Below are 21,695 nucleotides of genomic sequence, written 5' to 3' on the forward strand. Positions count from 1 at the left end.
TGGGGGATTAAGTCCCCATTGCTAGAGAGGGTCCCTGGGGGCCAACTAGCACCATATTGGATTCATTTTCTTTAAATACATCTGACCCAAGTGTGTCAACAAAAACAAGGCACAAGCAGTGTTTTACATCTATTCCACTGATGCTTGATGTGGTGGCCATTATAGAGTGGTTAAGTTCTCGTAACTTTTCATATATGCATATACACTGAAAAATAACATTATATAAGGAATAAACGATCATTCCCAATGGGGTCATAACACATGATTCAATTTCTTTAAGCTTTCACAAACATTGCATGAGTTATAACGTATATATCTTTACACAGCAAATTGATTGTTTGTATATTCGGCTTCTCTTAACAATTATTATAATTCGATTGACCCTTTAAAATATTCTAACAGAGTTCATATTTCAATTATACGGTGATGTCTATAAATGTATCACCAAATTTGTTAGACCTATATTCAGGTACATTAAAACATTCTCATAATGCCCTAGTGGGCCTGTCAGGGTCAAAGAAATCTTATTTCATGCCACATACCCAATTTTTTACTTATACATGTAAGTGGGCCTATGCTCCATTTTTCCTTTTCCACATATTTAAATGGCTCCAATAATGGAAAAGACAATTTAAACAATAGGTTACTAATCCTAATATTTTATATAAACACTAAGCATATTAAGGCCACCAACAAAGTTTAGCATAATCACCTGTGTCCTCCATTCCATACATAAATTAATTTAACATGCCCCTGTTGGCCAACTAAAACAGAAATTATAATTCATACAGTTTTGATTAAAATCCATCCTGGAACTGAATGCGTATCTGAGACCGGGCACACATCTTCGGATTATCTAAAAAATGCATATAATTCCACATCAATATTGAGGTCCTGTGGTTTCTTATTATTGATATTCAATATATATTTTTGCTCCAACTGTCTGAGTTTGGCATCAGGGTCTCCACCTCTTTTATCTTTTGGGACCAGGGCTAAACAAGTGTATTTCATTAAGTGTGCATCCCCATTGTGTACTTCCTCAAAATGCCGGGTGACAGGATAATTTCTACCTTTACTGATTATGGCGCTAAGATGTTGCAGTATACCCCTATGTGCAGGTAATGCTGTGCTCCCTACATAGATTTTAGGGCATGGGCACTTTAACATATAGATGACAAATTCGCTGTTACAGGTTAGATGCCACTTCACCCTTATCACTTGGTTGAATGGTGTAACTAACTGTGCTAGGTTTTTCCTATGTTGACAGGCTTCACTGCGATTACATTTGAGAAAGCCCTCCTTGCGTGTAAGCCATGTTTGCTTAGGTGTTCTAGCATTCAGTTCACTCCTGACCAGTTGGTCTCGTAGGGACCTAGCTCTTCTAAAACAAATTTGTGGGTTATTGGGTATGTCCTGTCCAATTACTAGATCATTTTTGATCAAGTGCCAGTGCTTGTGCAGAGCTCTGCACAATCTATTAGGGTCCACACTGTATGATGTTATAAATGTCTGTTTATTAGTTTTATGTTTTACTTTTGGCATAAACAGTGTTTTATCTCTTTTGTTTAATCCTGCCATTTTGGGAGCTGCATTCAAGATACTTGTGGCGCATCCTCTAGCTCTGAAACAAGTAATGATTTCTCTTTCTATGTTGTCATACTATTTTTCAGTACTGCATAGGCGTCTTGCTCTAAAAATTACCCAAAGGAGATCCTTTTAATCGGGGGGTAAGATGAAAGCTATGGGTGCGAAGGGTGGTATTTTCTGCCACTGTTCTCCTGTACACTTTGGTTACCCATCTCTCTTCCTCTACCTTCACTAACACATCCAGAAGTTAATTTTCAGTTTTACTGATCTTACTAGTGAGACTCAAATTTAATTAATTTTGATTGAGACATTCTACACATTTCTCTTCTTGTGTTACAGTGCATAGCAAAAACAGATCACCTATGTATCTGACTTGAAGTATAATGTGATCCATCTACTGCTCCATGGCCCGAGCACCTGCTCCTTCCTCCAGGCTGTATGTAAATTTGCATTACCGGGTGTGAAGCGGGTACCCAAAGCTGTTCCTCTGTTCACTTTTAAAAGGGCATCTTTAAACATAAACATATTCTTGGTAAGACACTACTCCATCATAAATATCAGCATTTTGTTGTGTTCCACAAACGTAATAGGTCTCATTGTAAAATAATGTTTAACTGCTTTGAAACCATCACTGTGTTTTATACTGATATAGTGCCAAAGCATCTAAGTTCAATAAGTACGTCACTTTCCAATTTGATATCAAATATTCTGCCCAGGAATTCTGCTGTGTCCTGCATGTATGATGGTGATGTTCTCACTAAAGGATTCAGAAAGTGATCTTTGTATTTAGACACATTTTGTAAAGTGCAGACTTGTGCTGGGATGATCCGCCAACCAGGTGGTACATTGGTATTTTGGTGCACTTTTGGAATAATGTAAAACACAGGTATCTTAGGATGAGGTTGTTTAAATAGCTCAATTCATCCCAACTCAGGAGACCTTGTTCAGCCTAGTCTGTTAATAAGATGGACAATACCTCATTGGCCCGTGTGTTTTCCATCTCTGTTATTCTACAATACCAGTCCTTATCATTGAAATGCTTGTAGGCTTTTCCAGATGAGTCTCTTTTCTATAAAACAATACTCCCTCCTTGTCTGAGGGCTTCGATTTGAAGTTATCATTGCTAGTAATTCTTCCATTGTTTGTTTGACTTCCCTATTCAGTGTTTCTTTCTTTACAAATCTCTTGTTCTTAGATGATTGTATATCTTGTATCTCATTTATCATGTTTTCTAAGAATGTGTTGATGTTATCTCTCCCCATTTGCGGGATATATCTAGATTTTGCCCTGAATGTAGTATCTCCTCCTTCACGTACATTAATATGGGAATGTCTTGTCCATTAGATTTTCTATAGACATATTCATATTTGTTGTTTCTACTTCTGTTTCTAATAGTTCCATTAAAAGTTCATGATCAGAAGACAATATTTTGTTTGTGGTTGTTATTCCTCTCTCACTGTACTTACAGTCTCTTTTTTATTTTGCTTTCATGTAATTTTGCCAGTTACAATTTTCTCGTAAATTTGAACAGATCTATTCTCGTTTGTGAATAATCAAATTCAGCTTCTTGACAAAAGGAGAGGCGCACCACTACATTTCTTTTATCATTTTCTGATAACTTCATATCATTTAGATTTGATATAGTCTGTGATTGTTCTGTTATTTCCAAAGGCTCCTCATATTCCTCCCACAGGTTTCTACCTTTTCTTATTTTTGCTGGCCTGACTCTTCTTTGTTTCCTCCTCCTCCTTTTGGTCTTCCCTGCCCCTTTTGGGCTAATACTCTGTTTTTTGGTCCCACCTTAAAAAAGGAAATTCATCTGCTATTGTGGTGCGACATTAGCTATTTCCTTGCCTGTTCCTTCCTCCAATTCTGAGCCAGGATCTGAGCTCAAATCACTGTGTGTTATATCCTGATATGTTTTGTTCACATCTTGTACTTTTGGCCTTCTCATAGTATCGAACATCTTGGCAAATGTGATGATGCAACTGCCGCCTACACGGAATGGGTAGAGGCAGCTTGCAATAAACTTGCCCCGGTAAAATAGTGGACTCCCAAACGGATCAATCCATCAGCTCCCTGGTACTCAGAAGAATTAAAAGTACAAAAACAAGCCTGTAAATGGCTAGAGCGACTCTGGAGAAGTGACTACTGCAAGACCGATAAAGAGGCCAATAAAGAAAGTCTCTCTCTCTCTACAAGAAACTACTTCAGGACAATAAAGAGTTTCTTTTCGGAACAGATAAATTTGGCAAAATCCTCCTCCAAAGAACTCTTCAGAACTATTGTTAAACTCACAGTCCCCTAAATGCCTACAATTCAGAGCAGCTCTGAACTGTACGAAAATCTTGCTTCCGCTTTTCAGTTAAAGGTGGAAGCCATATTTTCATCTTTTGGCCTCACACAAGCTAATGATGATGGAGACTCCACCATAATGGAGCCCAATGGGTGAGGGGCAACATTAACGCTAGACAGCTTCTCTCCCCTGGAGACACAAGATTTGATTAAACTCCTGATGTCTACTCAATCAGGTCCTCTGTTGGATCTATGCCTAGCTGACGTGATGAAGCTAATTCCAGAAACCATTGTGGAAGCTCTTCCTTCCCTGTTCAATCATATTTTTAAGGTGGGACATTTCCCCCAAAAATGGGAAATGGCATCCATCCTGCCCCTGCTTAAAAAAGAACCTCAACCCCAAATCCCGAACAACTACAGACCTATTTCCTGCCTCCCACTACCTGCGAAAATGATCGAGAAAACTGTAAATGTAAATGTATGGATACTTGTATAGCGCACGACTACCCGGAGGTCTCTCGGCACTTGTACGAATACCGCTGTGGAACCCATCCTGGCTTTCCCTGTGAGGCGTCCACTCCTGGGAACCCCCAAGGTGGGGGCCAGACATCCTTAGCGTTGTGGGGGCCGTTGTGGAGATTAAGCAAGCTATTTCCCAGAGTTGCAGAGTGGGACTCCATGATTGGAATGGCACCGAGGCGAGAATTATCAGGTCCGTGGAATTTTTGAGCCCAAGACCCACCGAGGCGGGGAATTGAACCCTGGTCCCGGGCTAGACCTCTGCATCAGGGTCTGCCGCTCTAATCATTGAGCCACACTTCTCCAGCTTTGAACGTGAACTCAGTCGGTTCTTGCAGACCAATAACATCTTCGACCCAATGCAGTTTGTATTCAGATCGGAACACAGCACCGAACTGGCTTTAATCAAGTCCACCGAGTAGGTTAGAGAGGCCTTGGACCAAGGAGGCACCGCAATTCTGATCATGTTAGATCTCTCGGCGGCCTTCAACACTGTCTATCATAATGCTTTCATAGACCGGTTATCAGAAAATGGAGTTCAAGGCATGGCCTGGAACCTCCTTAAATCATTCCTTTCCGACAGACTACAATCAGTGGATTTGGACAAGGCTAGGTCCAAACCCTTCTCCTTGCCGTGTGTGGTACCTCAGGGGTCCTCCCTGAGTCCCACACGTTTCAATGTATACGTGTCACCGCTGGGAGCCCTGATAAGAACATTCGGGTTCCAACTGACGTCTTATGCAGATGACACGCAAATAGTACTGTCTCTTCAGCGTGGCGAGGAATCGGAAACTGGTAGGAAATGTCACGACTGTATGAAAGCTATCTCGTATTGGATGGCGTCCAACTGCCTGAGACTGAATTCCGGGAAAACTGAAGTCATCATTTTCAGGAATAACATTAATATCTGGACACCGGAATGGTGGCCAAGTGAACTGGGAACGCTTCCAGAACAATCTGAAAATGTGAAGAACTTGGGGGTGATTGTTGATAAGAAACTCACTTTTGAAGACCAGATCAATGGGGTTGTCTCCTCATGTTTTTTTCTCAACAGAATTCTGAGGAAAATAAAGTTTCTTCTTTCTGATGATAGCCTGAGAGCTGCAGTTACAGCTGCACTTATTATGGCATGCTTGGACTATTGTAATGTTCTCTATTTGAACATTCAAAATAGACTCATGAGCAAACTCCAAGTAGTGCAGAACACAGCAGCCAGGCTATTGACAGGTACACCTAGGTTCGTCTCAGTCAAGAGGGAACTAAGACAGCTTCATTGGCTTCCTGTGAAACAGCGAGCTCAGTTCAAAGCCCTTTGTACAGATTTCAAGGCCCTAAATGGTAATGGTCCTGACTATCTGAAACAACGGTTTCAATGGTATGTCCCGAGTAGAACCTTGCGCTCTCTGACAGCAAAACAAGTGATGATTTTCTTAGTTAAAAGAGCCTCATGGGTGGCAGGAGTTTCATTATCTTTGCCTCTAAGGCCTGGAATAACCTACCGTTTCACCTCAGAAATGCAACCGGGCTCCTCTCCTTCAGAAGGGATCTGAAAACGTGGCTTTTCACAGTATAGATGCCTCACTTCGCGGGAACCTTTTAGGCAGCACTCAGCGCCAGGACACCTTAGGTTAACAGCCGCGCTTTAGAAATCTTAATAACATAACATATACGTATACATATATATACACTGAAAAAAAACCATATATACACATACAGCCACTTGCACACCTACACACAAGAATACAGTCACACAGCCATTCACATAATATGTGAGTAGTATCACTCAGTAATAGTGGACCTAGTATACTAATTTAACTTTCATAGTAGGTTAGCATATATGTTTAACAATCGTAAACTCTTTAGAAAATGCTTACACACACTAGATGATGTCATCAGTGATGTCACTGACCATACCTTGAGTGATGTAATATGTGATATCATAACTAGTGCATTTCAGGAACGTAGGTTATAGTTAGCTCAGGTAACTATAACCTGAATTTCATTGGTTTTGTATGACTGAAATCTGAACCCAACTATAACCTCCTGTAACCTTTGGGTTTTGCAAGTGAATTTCTAAGGCTTTTAAATTCAATTTCCCAACTATAACATCCCTATAACCTATATTTTTTAATTGACTTTCTAAGGTTTTACAAATTCTATTTCTTAACTATAATATCCCTGTAACGTTTGTTATTTTAAGTGAATTTCTATGTTTTTTTTTAACTAGTAGTCGTGTTTGCTGAGTGGTAGAGAAAAGGAACGGGCCCATGAAGACCTCTCAGCAATCCTGCTGTGTGGGAATTACTGTATGTAATAGGAGGTGTAGTTGACCCCTAAGGATCCTCACGGGCCAAGGGGACTTCACCCCCAACTAGTAGTGCATCAGGAGGCCCGTTTGCAGTGTGGTGGAGAAAGGGGGCTGGCCTCCAACTACCTCACACCAATCCTGCTGTGTGGACTTACTGGAGGTAACAGGAGGTGTAGTTGTCCCCCAAGGACTCTTAATAGCCAAGGGGACATCATCCTCAAACTAGTTGTGTGCAAGCAGGCTTGTTTGCAGTGTTGTGTAGAAAGGGTGATGGCCTCCGACAACCTCTCAGCAATCCGGCTAAAAGAGACCTATTGGAGGTAACAGGAGAGGTAGTTGGCCCCCAAGGACCTTCAGCTGACTAGGGGATTTCATCCCCAAACCAGTAGTTCACCAGGAGTTGTGTTTGCAGAGTGATGGTGCAAGGGTCGGGTCTCCGGTGACTTGCCGGTCTGCTTTTTGTACTTTAATTTAAAGATTAGGGGAGGGACAAATACTCTGCTTTCAGCAAGTGAGAGCATTTGTGAGCACTCACTTGCCAAAAGAGGGAAGCTCTCAGCAAGCCAAGGAAAACTGCAATGTACCAGGGCTGGGCACCCCTGAGACAATGCAGGAGCAGGTACCGGGGGACGGTAGTCCCCAGGGCCATGAATGGCTCCAGGAGGGGGGCCCCTCTAGAATGTTTCCTCTAACCCCAGGGAGGTGGTGGTCCCCGGAGTTGCGGGGGGTCCCCCACACTCATTTGTATTAAATCCCAGGGAAAGTGGTGGTTCCAGGGACTACTATAAGCCCTAGGCGGGGGCCCCATGTGACCCCATCTTTTTCCAACCCCCGGTGCCCCTGGAGGCACAATAAATTGAAAGTGCAGGAAACCGTGTTTTTGTTTTCTTAAATTTCTGGAAATGTTAGAATATGGCAGCTAATTTTTATACGTTTAAAAAAAATGCTTTTTAGCAGTAGTAGGGTCTCTGGGGGACCCCTGCACCACGGCCAGGGGATCAGGGTGCCCTACTCTGGCCCCTTTTCTTTTTCAAGCTGACTCCCAAGATGCCTGCCAACACTTCACGCAGCGGCGGCGCAAATCCTGTGCCATGGTGCGGGGTACTTACAACGTGACGCATCTGGGAGATGCGTCACGTTGTAAAGCCCTGTGCCACATGTAGGCGTTCCTGCGCAGGGAGGGCGTTCCGGCGCAGGAACGCCTCCTAAAAGTGGCTGAGTGAAATCTACAAGATTTCACTCAGTCACTTTTAGGCCCATGCTGCGTCAAAACCCTGCACCTGCCTGAAGCAGGCGTAAGGATTGATGCAGCATTAGCAAGATAGGGCCCCCCAGATCATTGCTGGAGCTGCGTCGTGCTTGCGACGCAACTCCAGCAATGCGCCACTTTTACAGCACAGATGCGTGACGCATCTGTGCCGTTTTTGCCCATGGTGCGCCGCATTATAAATGCGGCGCATCCATGGTGGCGGAGCTGTGGCGCACAATAACTGGCGCATCCCTGCTGATATGCAGGGATGCGCCAGTTATTGTAAATATGCCCCGAAGTACTTTGCATTTAGAACGTGCTGCCTATGAGGAGATCAATTTGGCTTCAACTTTACCCCCGACTGCGTAATGGAAACATAACAGCTTTTAACGCTCTGAGCAGAGGGCAATAATTCTGAAGGAGATTATTCTCCCTCTCCCTCTCTCTCTCTCTCTCTCTCTCTCTCTCTATATATATATATATATATATATATATATATATATATGAGAAAGTAAATATATAAACTAAAGTCCTATAGGCCATAACAGTCGGCTGTGTACTGCTTCCCGCTTGAGCACTAGGACTCAGTTCAGCCAGTCAAGATGTTGTGATGCTCCTGAAAGTGGGTCAAACTTGTACAGCCGTATCCAAGTTTAGCAGCACATTTCCGCACCGCTAGCTATTTTACGAAACTGGCAAGAACATTTTAAATTAAATGTTGTAGTTATTGAAATGTGTTTTGACTGGCGCTGCGATGACCGGGGAGCAGCAGTCGGCTGCTGCGCTGCAGGGAAGGTGTGGCCGGCAGGCCTAGGAATAAAGCACTCAGGACAAGTGGCTTAGGGGCATATTAACAAGTGGCAGCGATAAGTATCGCTGGCCGCTCTTAGCGTGAGTAATTTTATCACCTGCTATCGCAGGAAATTATCGCCATGCTAGCGTTGTATTAACAGCGCATAGCGATAATTTCCCAGCGATAGCGATGTTTTCCATAGAACATCGCTGGTTTTCCAGCGACGTTCCATGGAAAGCGGCAATAACCTTGCTGATACGACCCTGTGGTCGTATCAGCATAATCCACCCCCAATGGTAAGTATAGCTAAGTCTGCATTTTAGAGATGTTAGTTTTGGGAGAAAACAGCTGTGTTCTCCAAAAACTAACGTCTGCTAAAACGCGTGGGCAGCCTTGTGAATATCGCGATGTGTACATCAGCGATATTTAGAAGGTTGTACTGCCGAGTGACGCCCACTTTGCATCTCATTAGAGATGCAAAGGGAGGCGTCGGGTAAAAGGGTGCTAACATGCGCTAATGCATGTTATCACCCTCTTGTAAATAGGGCGATATTTTTATCTCCGCTTTTTTGGCTTTAAAAGCCAAAAAAGCGGAGATATGGCCCTTGTAAATATGCCCCTTGGTTTTTAGCAGTGGTGGTGCAGGTAGTTCTAAACTGGCCCCACTTGCCCGCGCCCACATGTATTACTTGTGACCCACGTGGTACGCGAGACCGGGTAACATATTGAGGACACACCTGCTGCACACGGGTGCGTCCTTTGACTCCATTCTACCAGTTATCTCACTAGCGGAACATTACAAAAGGGATGGTGAATCAGGTGTGGGGATTGTTCGTGTTTTGTTTTTCATAAACAAATTGCAGGTTTGTGAGTTTGTTTTTGAAAAACAAAATAAAATGTTTGTGAAGTGACGGGAAATCTGATGAGGGCTGTCTAGCAAACACCTGCAAACTAAAAGGAACCATTGTACGGTAATGGCCGCAGGGACAGCATTCACCTCTAAATTTGGCAGAAGGCAGTTCATCAGAGTGGGAGGCACCCTGACGTGTTATCTTTCATCCGTAAAACTCACAATCAGACCCTTCGAGGGGCCTTTACAGGGCCCGTGGAGTTGCAGTGGGTTTCGCATGATTATGTATTTGTAGCATTTGCCACGTAATCCATCATCGAAAACATAATCTGCAGAGTTTAGCAAAAAATGTTTTGTTTCAAGCGCAAACACATAAATAATTACAAACATTACGGAGAGTTGGGTTCCTGCACACCGGAACCTTTCTCACAAAGGTTGGCTGGTCATCTTGAGTTTACTTATTGCTTGGGAGTTTAATTTTTACTAATATGGTGAACTCTTTTCCTAGGCATTATGCCAAAATAATGAACTAATACTACTACAAAAATGTGCGGCATTATGTTGTATAACTATCTGTTTCTTGTTGCATAATTTGTTTGACCCTGCCACATAATTTGGTCCTCCTCTGCCGCATAATTCGAGTGTCCCTGCCTATAAAGAAAAGGTGCAGAAGTGGGTGCGTTAAGGTATGCCAGTGGTTAAAATTATGGCTTGGCAGAATGTGAATGCATACCTGCCAACACACATGGTGCCGCCGTGTGTCACACGACATTGGCTCCCATCACACGGTCCCGCAGTGAGGAGCCGATATCACAAGGTAGCAGGAACAAGCTGAAAACTACTTTAAATAGTGGTTTTGCAGCTCATTTTCCGAGGCTTTGAACTGCTGATGTCCATGAAGGTGTGGAACAAAAACCCAGGACACTGGCACCAGCCTCAGCAAGCATTTTTTTTTTTTCAGAGGAGGGGGCTTGGCGATGGGGTGGGGTACCTCACAGGTATATCTTAGCCCCTTTCAAGGTTCCATCCCCTCCTCAAACAGTGAGATTTTTCTGCAAGTTGGCAGGTATGAGAATGAGGCAGGCGCCAGCTCTGATGCAACATTAGTTCCTGCAGAGTGAACGCTGGGCCACCTGATGACGACTCTGGAACATTTATTGCAGCTGGGTTTCGTCTTCACCCTTGACATCCACATATGCAAATCGTGGGTGTGTATAGGACGCTGATGTGTATGTCATCCTGGTATTAATACATCTGTTTGACTAAGATTTCTCCTCCTTGTAACACATGGGCATGGTATGTTAGGAAGCCTCTTACATCATAACATTAGGTATGACACAAATACATCTCATTTTCAAAGGAAGCTCTTGTGTGCCACTCTGTTATCAGTAAAAAGTATATCTTTGATTGTTTGTCTTTGTAACACGTGGCTCCTACACATATGCAATTCTGTGTGGAATAATATTTAGTAACATCATGCAGAAGTTCTTCTATAATCAGGACAAGGGAATGTGTGTCTTTATTATTTCACTCTACTGTGTGGAGGATTCGGTACATGTATGAGAAATAACCCCAGCCTCTGTATTAGTGTAGGTGGTGATGGTAGCGCAGATTGCAGGGCGTCCATCAATATGTAGATATGCCTTTAAATGTTCTCCTAATCCACCCTCGTACTCCTACAGCAGCTCCTAGCTGCCAAAGGGCTGCGATTCCGGATGACGTCATGCTGGCAGGAAACAGAAGTGCCCCCGGCCTGCATTGCAGTCTCATGCTCCATTTCTATGCTATATATGAACAATGGCCTATAGATTCACATTCCAACATCTCCTAAAGTGTTAGAAATGTGTATCTAATCTTTGACATATATGGGGCCCTAAAGACCTTTACATTTCAGTGCAGTTCCCAGATGTGGATATTGGGGTACATCTGGCGGCGTCGGTAGCCCTCCTCACCAGAACTGGTGCATTGCTGGACATTGGGTGCAATAGGCACTCGCTCCCTGACCCTTCTTCTACCCGCAGGTCCCCTTCGAGAAGTAGGGCCTGTTGCCTCTGAAACTTCAGCTGAACCTTAGCAATGGACTAAGTGGCCCCTGCTGCAAACCACTGGCCATAGACTCATGAATCAGGGCCTCCGACCTCTCAGTAGTTTTCAGAATCAAGCTGCATACCTCCTAGTCTCCTCACAGAAAGGCAGGCTGTCCCTGAAGGTGTACTTTAGTCTGTGCAGCCTGAGGATATTACAAACAGCTGTCAACACAAATGACCACTGTCGAGGACATCAAAGACTCCAGTGAATCTGGCCATCTTAATTACCCCTGCAGTGCAAGCCCACATCATACGAGAACATTAGGACAGTTAGAATATTCCCTAGAATGCTGGGTATTTCTGTGACAGTGCAGTGAAGGGTACCATCTTGCCACCTGTACCCAACCTCAACTGTTTAAAATATACAGCTTTGCTCTCCTATTTTCCTGTCTCCCTTAGAACAATCCCAGCAGAGGTACAACAGCTGACCTCCAGGAAATCCATGGATCCCAGAAAGTGTATCTTGCTTGTGGCAGGTCTTCTGTTCCTGGAGATCTCTAGCCCTGTGGAGGCTTGCACATGTATCCCTTCAGTTCTACAGAACAGTTACTGCTATACAGATGCTATTGGTGAGTTGAAAAAAATAAAAGAAAATGATATTCTTTACTTCTGTTTTTTAAGAAATCGTTGCTTTTTAATGTCTGGCATTAGGCAAGACCCTTTGATTTTACTAAAATTATATATTTAATATACTTCTACTTAGGGGTTCTCAGCCAGAGCTCTTCACCCATTCATCTGCTGTTGTGTCATTCACATGTTTCTTATATATTTAATATACTTCTATATAGGGGTTCTCAGACAGAACTCTTCACCCATTCATCTGCTGTTGTGTCCTTCACATGTTTCTTATATATTTAATATACTTCTATATAGGGGTTCTCAGACAGAACTCTTCATCCATTCATCTGCTGTTGTGTCATTCACATGTTTCTTCTTTTAACTACAGCATGCAGCACAGTGCAATGGGTCAGCCGACTTCATTCACTGATTAACATCACAGTGAGTGACAGCAGCTGGCTCTTTCACAAGGAGCACATCCATACACAAAGTAGTTCCTTTCAGTGCCAGGGACCACTATGTTAAAGTGTGTGCATTTTGAGACCCCAACAATATATTTTTGCTGTTCACCACTGTTTTGTTTAGGTAGAGCTAATCGGACAGCACAGCTGTTCCAAGCTTACCAAGAGCCCATCTGTGGTTTTAGCCTGCTCATTGCTTACCACTGGTTAGCTTTAATGCCACTCATATTGCTTACTTCTTATTCAATGGCTTTCCGTATTGTAGCTTTTCAATCTTGTGTTTCTCACTCCACTGGAGCATAGCATCTCAAGCAACTGTCTGAGTGACTGGCATGTTATCAATCAATCAATCAATCAATCAATAAATCAATCAATCAATCAATCTATCTATCTATCTATCGGGGATTTATAGAGTGCAAGGCTACTCACAGAGTGTACTGGTGCTAAAAAGGATTATGTTCAACTGAACCCTCTCACACTAGTGTCCTCACTGAAAAGCTGCATTGAAAAAGCAGGTTTTGAATGATGCCTTAACCCCTTCGGTGCCACGCCCTTTCCCCCTCCTGTGCCGGGCGTTGCATACGCGGGTGGGGTTCATGACGAGATAGTCTCGTAATGGGCACTGCGCGACCGTGCTCCATGACAAGACTATCTCGTCATGGGCACAGAGGAGGTTAAGCAATTTTCCTCCCTCGATGCACTCACATTTGGATGAAGGGCATTCCACTCCAGTGCAGCAAGTTGGGAGAAAGATGAAAAAACACATTTTTTTCTGACTAGCACTACATGTTCCAATATGTGGGAAGGGAGCCAAACAACAAGATCTCTGTATTCTGGCATTAAATTGTAAATTACTAGCCCACATCCACTGAAAACAGCCACCAGACAGTTCTTAAATGTCTTCGGTCCTTCAGGACAGTTGTTTCTATGGAAAGAAAAAGTAATGTGTCATCAGCAGATGACACTATCCGGACCCCAAAGAACTCAACTAAGGAGGCCAAAGGAGCCATATACATGTTAAACAGAGTTGGGCTTAGAGCAGATCCTTGTGGGACCCCAAAATTGGTTACTTTACGGTTGGAAGCATACAGAGCCATCCAGAAACACTGGTTTCTATTGGTGAGAAAAGAGCCAAACCATGCCAGAACAGAACCTCTGACTCCGATGTCTTTCTTTCAGCCTGTTTTGCATGATCAAGTACCAACTTGATGGAACCTGTTAACTCCACTAGTACTGATTCGGTCTAAATCTTGACTGTGAGTAGTGTAACAGCTGCCCCTGTTCAAAGCTTTCGGAGAGCTGCCCATTCATGAGCTTCTCCAATATATTTGACACCGCAGGTAAAAGGGAAATCTGCCTGAAATTACCAAGCACTGTACTGTCTGCCAACAGTGTTTTTTTAGTAAATGAATTAGTTTGGCCGGTTTCCAGCAAGTTGACAGTGGCTGATTGGATGAAACTATTGAATAATTGATTCAGAAGCAGATTGGTCATCTTCAAGCTAGCAATTAAAACCCATGGAGGGCATGGATCATTAGGTGAACCAAAAGCGATTTATAAATTCCACTGCTGACTTTTAGAGACCGTTTTTTTCTTTTATCTTAATTACTTCATGAGTGTGAGTGTCTTTTTCATCTGTCTCATCTGCTTCTCTTCCTCCACCCCCACTTATGTTGCTTTCTCTTGCCTGTATACAATGCCTAAGTTATGGACTTGTAAATACTGGAGCTGACACTATTAAAGGTTGCGGTGCCAAATACAAAGACTGTGGAGTATTGATAACCCCTCATGCCTCTTTATTCTGAGGCATGAGAGAGGCAATTGGACGGGCAATGCCTGACCTTTATCTCAGTCTTGAGGGTTCTTTTTTACTCCTCAATTCTCCCATTGTCTCAATTTTTCCATCTTTCTCTACCTTCTTTTTTCATCCTTTTGTATTTTGTATTTCCTGCTCCGCTCTGGATCAAGGTTTTATAAGGAAAAAATAAGTGCCAGTGGGCCCCACCTGCAACCTGCACCTCAAGTTAAGCACTGCCCAAATATTTCTCCCCCACCTTCCCCAGCATTCCACTTTTCCACTGTTCTCTGGTTGCTTCTCTGCCCACCCTCCTTGTGCTTCTACGACCCTAGCTCTCTGTGTTACTTTCCCCACCCTCCATATTGCTTCCCCTGTGTATCTTGCTCCATGCTACATTACCACGTGTTGCTACCCCAATCGCTCCTCCTTGAAAAGAAGCCTTTGCGCTATTTGTTTTTTATTTTGCTGATCCATTGTGAATTGGTAAATAAAAAGAAAAGTAAAGGCCTATGTTTTGTTAAATAAAAATAAAAGTAAAGGCAAATGTACCTACAAAATAACACATCCACTGCAGTTATATGATCACACCTATTTTTAGGTATGCTGCACATTATCAGTGATGCTATACGGCATAGCTAAAAACATTGACAAAGCCCACAGGTCCCAAAGGTGAGACCTACTGGGTTTGCCAGTGATTGCTTTTATGTTGGTGAAAGCCAGGATGCAACCATTTTAGATTTATTCCTTGCATATATGAATGACCTAGACATCCAATTAAATTATTCAAAATCCTATATTATGACTTGTGGTCACCCATGCTCTAAGCCCAAGCTTTTTAAAATGGGAGATTACAACTTAGTAAAGGTGAAAGATTTTAATTATTTAGGGATTCTTTTTATTCAATCACTTAGTTGGACATCACTTTTAAGATTAAGACTTCAGTCCTTCAGTAGGAACATTGAGGCCATATTTAGATTTGCTCAAAAGTCAAAAGCAAACCAATCATAGAAATTCTGAGTTTGTATAGGAGCAACATATGATGGTGAGAACATATGGTGCCGGGCTATGGGGCTACAGTAAAACTGGTATTCTTCTAAGAGTAGAAACTCATTTTACTCGCTATTGTAAGTACCGGATGGCACAGGTGGTTAAATATGCTAGAAGGAACTCAGGATAACATACGTGGAGGATCTGATTGATTTGGCCCCTTTACTACTCCGGGTCAAAATGTGGGGGTCACCCGAGGCCCGCCTAACTAGCACATGCATGCATTACTGACTGACTGTCACTTGAAAGGGCAGATCAAATTTCATGGCTCTTATAATTGAAAGAATAATTTAAAAAAAACTAGGTTTACTTAAACTATAAGAAAATCCCTGTATAATTGGGCCAGAACATAAGCTATGCATCAATGAATGCCTCTTGGAACACCCTATGAATATTCATCTAGAAAGGCTCAGACTAAAGAAACAATTGTCAAATATTCCCAAGTCTCAGCAACACACAGTAAAGAGCGTTATTTAGGGTGGATTAAAACCCTACATATTGCTATTGGCTAACTCTTTTTAGACTGCGCATATTCCACTTTAAATTTGCCTTTTCCATGTCGGGGTCATGGAAGCAAGATTTACCACCTTCTGTATACGATTATGCCTCACAGCACTACACTAGTCACTTAACTTTGTTCTGTACTTTGAACACAGGGCATGAGACACTCTTTCCTGGCTCCGCTTTTGCATGAATGAAACCTGAGACACATAAAGGAAGGATTAATATGTCAGTCTTTAGGATCCCCAGAAATTTGTTATGCGTTATTAAATTTTATCAAATTTGCATTTTGCATTAGTAAACGATATAGACCACAATAACACATAATTTGATGGAATGACTCAATTGACAGATATGTATCTTCTTAACTTTCTTTTATTGTTAAAATGACAATGGTCTTGGATCTTAGTGCAATCAAAGAAGGGCTTGTTTTCAAACTGCTGGGAAAATTATTTTTAAAAGTGCATCATAAATCAATTTTAATATATGGGTTTTAATGCTGACATTTTTAAATGTATTTTATTTCTTTTGCTATGCTTTTATGGCTCCCACCGCATAAAGACTTGTTTGACTTACTGAGTAGGGTGTTAACCCCCTAAGCAACCACCACAATCCCTGCCAGGGTGAACCACAAAAATCAATAAATTAACTTGTGCTTAACCCTCTGTTAGCTTGGCACAAAAGCAGTCACGCTTATCTTAGTGGAAATGTGCAAAGTATTATGCAGCACTTGAATAGTAATAAAGTAAAAACACAACACAAGAAAAATCCCACAGCAATTAAAAAACTAGAGTAAATTTAAATAATTTTCTTGACAACAAAACGATAAAAATTCAATTAGTAAAACCAGAGCTATAAATTTTTAAAGCTGCCTGCCTGAACAATGCAGGGGTGACAAGTCCTTCGGGTGAAGGCAAAGCACAGCCTATTTAGTTATTTAGTTACAAGTGGGGCTGCACCCAGCTCTGTCCCACCACCCTGCCAGTTGATAGCCCATCCAGGCAGACCAAATCCCTCTATTTTGTAACTGTCTCGGACGAATAAACAAAGTTCAACTGCCATCTACAACTAGTCAAGTGACCCAGTAACAGGCTGCAGGCCCCAACTAGTTAGGGCAGGAAAATGCCAACTTTCTAAAAGTGTCTTGTAAAACTTGTAACTTAAAATCCTATTTTACCATTAAAGAGGATTTTTTGTTGCAATTTCTCAAACACCAAACATGTAAAGTTCACCTGTTCCCAATCAAAAAATTGCAGTTATTAAATATAATAAGGCAACCAAATGTTATCCTATGAGAGAGGTAGGCCTCACAGTAGTTAAAAACTAATGTAGGTGTTTTTCACGACCAGAGCATGTGAAACTTAAAAGTGCATCTCCAACCTTTTAATTATAATGCACCCTGTCCTATGGCCTACCTTAAGGGTGACATATCCAATAAAAGGGGAATTTAAGGCTTGGCAATGGGGTTATGTTACCAAGTCAAATTTGCAGTTGAAAATTGCATTCAGGCTCCAATGGCAGATCTGGAACATATTTTAAGGAGCTATTTAAGTGGGTGGCACAATATGTGTTTCAGCCCCACTAGTAGCATTTAATTTACAAGTCCTGGGTGTATGTCATACAATCCTACAAAGGTCTTATAAGTAAATTAAATATGTCATTCATGTGTAAGCCAATTTTCCCATGCTCAAATGAGAGAGCATAAAAATGTTAGCACTGGTTGGCAGTGGTAAAGTGCACAGAGTCCTAAAGCCAACAAAAACAAATTCAGCAAAATAGGAGGGGTAAAGGCAACATTTTGGGGATGGTCCTGCAGAGAGGGCCAAGTCCAACAGTGCTTCACACACTATGCACTTGCAAAACAAAGTAAGCTTACTGGGTCAGTTCACATGTCTCTTTAAAGCTTACTCTGGATAAGTCCAAGTATGGCTTCCTGCACAAGAGATGCGAACTAAGGGGCCAGTATGGCTTTTGATAATAGACAAATTACATATATTTAATAGCCTGCGATCTTCATATGTGAGCATCGATAGAGACTAACAATGAGAACATTCCAAAACGAATACATATGTGTAATGCCATTATAACCATAGATAGTCCTGTCCTAATTCTCAAGACCCACCAGAATCAAGATAAAGAAACCCCTCTCCAAAGGTATAGACATCTTAAAACGTTTTAAGTCAGTTCAGGCTGAATGCAATGGAGCAAGGGCCAGATATAGGAGCCATGCAAGGCCTGCTGAACAAAAGTACCTTGATCCCAGTCGCACCAACAAGATGTGGGGTGCAGCAGGGCAATGCATTGGTGTTGATGTCACAGTCAAGGTGATGTGTCAATGTTCTCAATGCAATGATGGTGATGCGCCGGTTCCGAAGACAAAGCGCCGGGTCTGTGATGTATAAAATATAATAGGGTAATTCCAATGTTATGCTATGGGATAGATAGGCATTGCAGAAGTGAAAAATGAATTTTGGAATTTTTCACTACCAGGACATGTAAAACTCAAAAGTATATGTCCTACTTTTTAAATATGCTGCACTTTGCTCTTGGGGCTATCCAGGGTCTTTCTTATGGGTGACATATATTTATTAAAAATGAAGGTTTAGGCCTGGCAAGGGGTTGAGCTTGCCAGGTTGAGATGGCACTTTAAAAATGCCACACAACCTCTGCAGTGGCAGGCCTGAGACATGATTAGGGCCCACTTAAGTGGGTGGCACAATCAGTGCTGCAGGTCCACTAGCAGCATTTAACTTGCAGGCCCTGAGCATATGTAGTGAACTTTAGTAGGAACTTATATGCACATTGAATATGCCATTTTGGGATGCACCAATGTTGCTATGTTTAGAGAAGAGAGAACATGCACTTTAGCACTGGTTAGCAATGGTAAAGTGCTCAGAGTCCTAAAGTCATCAAAAACGAGTTTAAAAAAAGAGGAGAAGGAAGGCAAAAAGTTTGGGGTGGCCATTCAAAGAGGGCCATTTTTCAACAAGGGAACATGTAGCCATGAAACGAGCAGTGGTAGTTACGGAGATGGAACTTCATGCTGGCTCGTGAGCTAACTGATGTCTTGATGTCTCAAAGGTCAGTTTGTTGGCTTACATAACATCAGAACTACAGGAGGGACCAGATGTTACTCAAATGACTGCTGAGGCCATCGTATGATATGAGAGCATGTCATCAGGCTTGATACATCTCAGGAGAGGCTCAAAGAACATATAATTGAGGATGCAGGCACCATACAGACTACCTACGTAGGGGTTTACCCACCAGCCCTGACTGTTGCACTGGAGAGGCATTCCCTCATGTTTTGAATTTTTAATTGGCAGCTGCAAACCCATTGCCCTAGTAGCCTGGGTGGGGGTTGGTTCTTTGTTTATCAGGGTTTACTGTTTATCTTGTGTCTTGGTCAGCAGACAATGAGCACTTAAGCAGGAATCAAAGAAACAAAGGGGGAGTGAAAAGGTAGTGCTCAAACGAGCATAAGAGGTGGATTTGTCCTCCTCTGATCAGTACATATATAAACAAAGGGATCCACCCTTATAAACAGGAAAAGTAGTATTCCTCCAGATATGTGTGTCTCCTACGATGGTGGAAAGCACACAGCTTTGTTAGAATACCCCTCACCCATCAAAAGGACCCTTGGTGGCATGCTTCATCATCAGGGTCTATAGTCAGACAGTTATCAAGGTTACCTCCTCGCCTGGCAACTACCTCCTCACGGCTTCACAGAGCTGCAAGGAGGTAGTTGCCAGGTGAGGAGGTAACCTTGATAACTGTCTGACAATAGGTGCTCCTTAACTCTCGTTTTTCAGGCTCATGAGGCATTTAACGAGCAAATAAAAAAGCCATACCAGTCAAAATACCTATTGGGGTCTGGTATACAGTGCATGTAGATTGTTATATGCATCACTTAGTACTTACTTTGAGTTTTCACACATTAATCTTACAATTTAGAGTGTAGAAGGGATCTCCTTTAGCTCCTGATGAAAATCCAGGGGAGGGCTTCAAAACATGTTGACACAGGAAGCACTTCCCATTAAAGATAAGTACTTCTGTCCTATTCCCCACTTTTAACAAAATCAGCTCGAAGGAGTATTACATTTTTTTGGTTTCCGCAGAGCCAGGTATTGTTTAATCGTACACCACTGTCACATACTTCTGACCCTCCCATTCACACTCCTACACCACACATAGTATTGTTACAAAACCAGTGCTCCCACATAGTCGTAGGTTGCAGCACGCCCCGCAGCAGAGAGGGAAGACCCTGATGATGAAGCATGCTACCAAGGGTCCTTTTGGTGGGTGAGGGGTATTTTAACAAAGCTGTGTGCTTTCCACCATCGTAGGAGACACACATATCTGGAGGAACCATACTTTTCTTGTTTATAAGGATGGATCCCTTTGTTTATATATGTACTTAAGAGGAATATCATGATATCATGGGGTAACACAGCAGACCCCTTCCCCACCGTTCTGAGAAGTACTCCTCGCCGCTAACACACCCAATGGTGATGGACAAGAAGAGGAGGGGAGGTAAAGTTTTGCGTACTTCTTACTCAAAATATGCTATGGTTTCCTGATTTGGATAGTGCCTTGGTTACCCTTTACTGTTATGTGCTCTGGCTGGTAGTGCTTTACAGCCCAACACAGCACCCTCCCTATGAGTAGGGGACTTCTTCAAGGTGCATTAGACCGATTGACTCCCCCTTTATGGGACACCTATGCGATATAGGCCTCCAGAAACCAGTAAAAATGGGCCACGCATACTCAAGAAGTTGAGCAGTGGCGGGCACACCACCTAGAGAATAGAGCCTTCTTTTTCTAATCAGACTTACATGACCTGCATAACAGTATTGATTTATTCTAATGCAAAATGGAGGCAGGGTGGAGAGTGATGGTCAAAATCCCCTGAAACTTTCATTCTTTTGGGGTCCCACCATGCTCACATACACCCAAGTGCACCAAAATCCAGAGGCACTGAAAGATCAAGGTTTTCAGGAGGTAGTGGGGATACACAATGCTCAAAACTTTGCTAAGAATGAGGGCACTGCCTCAGACGCCACAGTGGAATGGGACGCCTTCATGGCGGTTGTCAGAGGCCCATGCCTCAAGGCCACATTTGGGCAAGTTAGGGACTGTAGAAGGTCTTACAGGGAACTTCCTCACAAACTAAGCCATATCGTCTATATGGAATATATATTATGTTAAAACAGGGAGGGCGACAGAGCAGGCAGACTATTGGCTTGGCTACTCGACTTGGAACAAACTAAATTCCCATCAGAGTCATCCACACACACCAGGGAGATCAAGACAGCACCCAAGAGGGTATTAATGCAATCTTTATAGTGCCCTGAACTCTGCCCCAGGAAGACACCAAGACGTTTTAGAGAATTACTGCCCTGGCTCCCAAAATGCAGGGCTTTGTTCTCGAGAAACCAACCTTCCTAGAGGAAAATAAACAGTTGCTTAAACAAATGACCAGAGGTAAGACTCTGGGCAACGACAGCTTACTTGTTGAATTCCATGTGCCATACGCCTCACATATAGCACAGCTGTTGCTATTAGTTGCTATTAGTACTAGAACAGTCAACACTTAGACGTCTCCTGCCTGCCCTACTGTATGAGAGAGGCCTTGCTAGTAG

At 42.6% G+C, this 21,695-nt stretch overlaps 1 pseudogene across 1 annotated transcript in view; it reads left to right on the plus strand.

Annotated features, from left to right (window-relative positions):
• Positions 1 to 12,091: 12,091 nt before the first annotated feature.
• The window catches only part of LOC146796834 (metalloproteinase inhibitor 1-like), a 38,696-nt pseudogene continuing 29,092 nt past the window's right edge, over positions 12,092 to 21,695 (plus strand). Inside the window, exon 1 of the transcript XR_014969958.1 lies at positions 12,092 to 12,257. The product of XR_014969958.1 is annotated as a metalloproteinase inhibitor 1-like (transcript). The remainder of the gene's footprint in view (positions 12,258 to 21,695) is intronic.

Source organism: Triturus cristatus, chromosome 10 (assembly GCF_964204655.1).
Source record: "Triturus cristatus chromosome 10, aTriCri1.1, whole genome shotgun sequence".
NCBI classification, from domain to species: Eukaryota; Metazoa; Chordata; class Amphibia; order Caudata; family Salamandridae; genus Triturus; species Triturus cristatus.